The following is a 4439-nucleotide window of genomic DNA, read 5'->3' on the forward strand; positions in this document are numbered from 1 at the left end:
GATGTAACCCCCTTTGAAATAATTAACATTTTCATAAGTAACTGTAATTTAATTACAGATTTTTCTCAGTAACTGTAACTGATTACAGTAACAATTATTGTTAATTAAATTACGTAATCTAGTTACATGTATCTAGTTACTACCCAACACTGCTAACATATGAGTAGACTCGTCCCCTCTGTCATAATCAAGGATTTGAGGGTCTGTCCATATAAACCTCCCTTGTCCCCTTGTGGAACACTTCAAACTGGCGACAGGGATTGCCCCGAGGGGAAGAGCTTAGGGAGGTTTGTGAGTGTGTTGCTAGTAATGCTAGTTAATATTTCTGTCTACAAGTAAAGCTGAATGCACCAAACATCTACCCAAAATACTTTGGGCAAGCTCCAGTAGCAAACCTGAACATGAACCTTTTTATTTGTCTTCAAAATGACAAATCAGACTAATTGGAGTCAAGAAACATCACATGCGTATAATTTTGAGAACCAATGAGAATTTTCTGGTAGCGTAAGCTCCCATTTGGGCAAGTCTGGAGAATCATGACTGTTAATGAAGAGGGAGGGATTATTGTTAATTAGACAAAATCTGTAGAATACAAAAAGACAAAAGGGCATCATCTCAACAGTGTGATTAGTTGTTGAACAATGGCAGGAAATTGGTGTGCTGTTCAATCGCTGGCACTTTGTTTGTGGTTTTGTGCTTTCTGTCATGCTGTTCCACAGTGGCGTAATCTGCCCCAGAATCCTCAAGCTCTGATGTTACAGCAAACTGACCAGTGGGTTCAACAACAAGCTAGTCACCAGTTTCCTCAGCAGTTTCAACAAGCTAGTCAACGGTTTCAGCAGGTTCAACAACAAACTAGTCAACAGATTCCTCAGCAGGTTCAACAAGCTAGTCAACAGTTTCCTCAGCAGGTTCAACAGCTAGCTAGTCAACAGTTTCCTCAGCATTTCCAGCCTAAACATCCAGTGATGCAGGCAGAGCCCCTTGACAAATGTGCTGTAGCTGATTATGAGCAGATCCAATGTGGCCCACCTGGTATCAGTGGTGCTGAGTGTGAAGCTATCAACTGCTGCTTTAATGGACAGCAGTGTTTCTATGGGAAGGCAGGTAAGAGTGAGTCAATGTATAGGTGTTCATGTTAAACTGCTCCTCAGTAATGACCTGCTTTTTTATACCTTGTTCCAGTGACTGTCCAGTGTATAAGAGATGGTCAGTTTGTGGTAGTGGTGGCTAGAGATGTTACACTACCTCGCTTGAGCCTGGATTCAGTCCGTCTCCTGGATGGAAACAACGCACCTTGCAGTCCTGTGGGGTCCACACCTTCCTTTGCTATATACCAGTTCCCTGTCACTGCATGTGGCATAAGCATGATGGTGAGAAGCTGATTGTGGTTCTGCATGAATTAGAATGGACTGGATGCCAACAGTTACTATATGTAGGAGGACCGTGGATATGTGGTCTATGAGAACTGAATGACCTCCTTGTATGAAGTGGGTGTTGGACCACTTGGTTCCATCACAAGGGACAGCCATTTTGAGTTTTTTTTTTTTTATTTATTATATATATGCATAAATGTTAATCATGACAAATGCTACAAGCTCACTATTTGTTGTCTAGGCTTCTCTTCCAGTGTAGGTACTCTGCTACTTCTGTGGAAGCTCTGGTTGTGGAGGTCAACACTCTTCCTGCACCTCCACCAGTAGCGGCTTCTGTACCCCTCAGGTTGGAGCTTAGACTGGCAAATGGTCAATGTGTCACCAAAGGCTGTGCGGAAGGTAAGTGTGTGTACCAAGTATGCATAAGTATTTTCTAAAACTACATGTTGCAGCAGTTTCTGGTTAAATGCCAGCATTCTTCCTCAGGGGATGAGGCATGCATGTCCTACTTCAGTGCTGCTGATTATCCAGTCACAAAAGTCCTGCGGGAGCCTGTGTATGTTGAGGTGCGCATTTTGGAGAGGACCGACCCCGACATTGTCCTAATGCTGGGACGTTGCTGGGGGACATCAACCCCCAGTCCACTCAGTCTACCCCAGTGGGACCTTCTGGTCGATGGGCAAGGCCAGTCTTTATCCATCTAGTCTGCTGTAAGGCACTTCTGACTGCCTCTTTGCCTTTCAGATGCCCTTACCAGGATGACCGTTACCTGACCACATTGGTTCCAGTGGCTGGATCTTCTGGTCTTCCGTTCCCAACCCACTACAAGCGCTTTGTTGTAAAGATGTTCACATTTGTGGATCCAGCATCACTTGCTCCTTTACATGAAACCGTAAGCTCTGCAGCCTTACCTGAATCCTTAATATTTTTTTAGCTATTTCTGTGGCTTAATCCTTTCCTCCTCCTTTAGGTCTTCATCCACTGTAGTACAGCAGTGTGCCATCCCGCTTCTGGCTCCTGTGAGCAAAGTTGCACTAGGAAAAGTGAGTGCTTGTTGTAAACTGACTCTAGGAACCATGAGAATGTGGTGTTTAAATACCTCACAATTCTACCATTTCTTTTCCAGGAAGAGATGCTAATGTCAAGACCATCTCTAATGGGCAAACTGTGGTGTCTAGTGGAGAAACTAACCTGGTCATGTGACTTTAGTTGTTTTAATGAACTTAACTCAACCATGTCTCTTTGGTATTGATCTTTCATGACTGTTCTCAGTTTGCCTTATTGGGCCACACTACTAAACCAGAGGTCTTTATGTTTGTTTTCTTGCTTCAAGGTTTTGCTTGACTTGAACTAGACAAGCCAAGCTTCTGCCCAAATCTGACCTATTTTTCCAAGTTACAGTTGCTAGCCTGGGTCCCTGTTCTTAACGGTGTCAAATTAGGGGTTGTTTTGGTCTCGACTTGTGGCTTTATGGCTGGACTAACATTAACTGCTTGTATTGATATTAAAGCATACCAAGTCCTTTTTTTTTTTTTTTTTTTTTTTTGTGTACAGTCACAAACAATGTTTTGCTTTTTGCAAAATAAAGAAAACAAATGTGATCTGCAGCCTCTCAAAGACATTCATTCATATAGTCTTCAGAAAAGGACCTCTAGCTTACTGAATACTTGTGTCTCACATGAGACTCATGTCTAAAATGCTGAAATGTTAGGTTTTAAACAATGAAAACCAAACCGAAAACAAATGTTTATGTAATCTGGTTGAAAAGTGATGTCAGTCTTTCGTGAGCCACTTCATTATCCTCTAATGCGACCACACCCACGGAGCACACGCTCTTTCAGATTCAAATACTGACGATCCACGCGTCAACACTGAAGCGCTGTAACGTTACTTCAGCTACATCGTTTTGAGACGTGTTGAGCAGTAATCCTGGATTTATTCTCATGAAAAACTGTTCATTTCTTAACGCAATGGATTCAGGGCTGATTATGAGTTAGGCTTTATTCTGTAGCATCTGTGACTATTAAACGCACGAAGACCGTTTAAATATGAATCCTGCTGCATGTCATGCACGCAAGACTGTTTAGACAAGATTTCTTTGGCCTGTTTTGGAGAGAATGTGTTTATTGTAAAAGAGCCTAGTGTCACAGCAATAAAGCTTTTATTCACAAATGTCTGCTCAGATGCTATAAATATAGTACCAGTCAAACGTATTTTTCTTCATATTGATGTTTAAATATTATAGCCTAATGTTATTTTTTTTTATTTAATATCAAAGTTTGTTTTATCGAGTTTTGTAGAAAGTGAATTGCTTTCTGTAAAGTGAATTTCGTTTTGTATAAACTGTATCTTAATTTTAATGATTTATTATTAATTTTTTTTAGCATGAGACTACTTTCAAAAACATAAAAAAATAGGACAAGTGCTTTTCTTAGTAATTTGTCTTGTTTCTAGTCTAAATATTTAAACATTCTTAAATCAAGATGCATTTACTAGATAAGTACTATTTTCAACTAAAGAGCATTTTATTCAGTGTAGTCAAATCTTTTGATCATTTAAAATATAATAGGCCTTTTGTTGACTACATTCTAAATAAATGATTCTGGAGTTCTGTTTAGTAGAAAGTGAATTGGTTTCTTTACAGTGAATTTTGTTTTGTATAAATTGTATCTTAATTTTAATTATTTATTATTAATGTTTTTAGCATGAGACTACTTTCAAAAAACAAAAACAAAAAAATTGTACAACAAATGTAGAAACATGCTCTTTGTAATTTTTGTCTTGTTTCTAGTCTAAATATTTAAACATTCTTAAATCAAGATGCATTTACTTGATAAGTGCAATATATAATATGTATAATAATGTCCTTTGTCCTGCTGCTCTCAGTCACATAGGTACCTGAAGCTCATTCCTTATACAGCTCATTATGCAGGTCATTATATGGGCTATTATGTTCTTTTGTCCTCTCAGGTGATATTCCAACATTATTCATTTGATATTACGCCTCCTCGCATATGGGCTTTTGTGAAGAAAAACTGTCTTACAGATTTTAAATCAGTGTAT

General features: G+C 39.2%; 1 pseudogene across 1 annotated transcript; it reads left to right on the forward strand.

Moving 5' to 3' along the window:
* Positions 1–968: 968 nt before the first annotated feature.
* On the forward strand, positions 969–2674 carry LOC307132005 (zona pellucida sperm-binding protein 4-like; annotated as a pseudogene). The gene is made up of 8 exons: positions 969–1107; positions 1186–1373; positions 1440–1537; positions 1618–1775; positions 1863–2055; positions 2121–2268; positions 2347–2419; positions 2649–2674. The product of its transcript is annotated as a zona pellucida sperm-binding protein 4-like (transcript).
* The last annotated feature ends 1765 nt before the right edge of the window (positions 2675–4439 follow it).

This window comes from Gobio gobio, assembly GCF_949357685.1.
Source record: "Gobio gobio genome assembly, chromosome: 9".
Lineage (NCBI taxonomy): Eukaryota > Metazoa > Chordata > Actinopteri > Cypriniformes > Gobionidae > Gobio > Gobio gobio.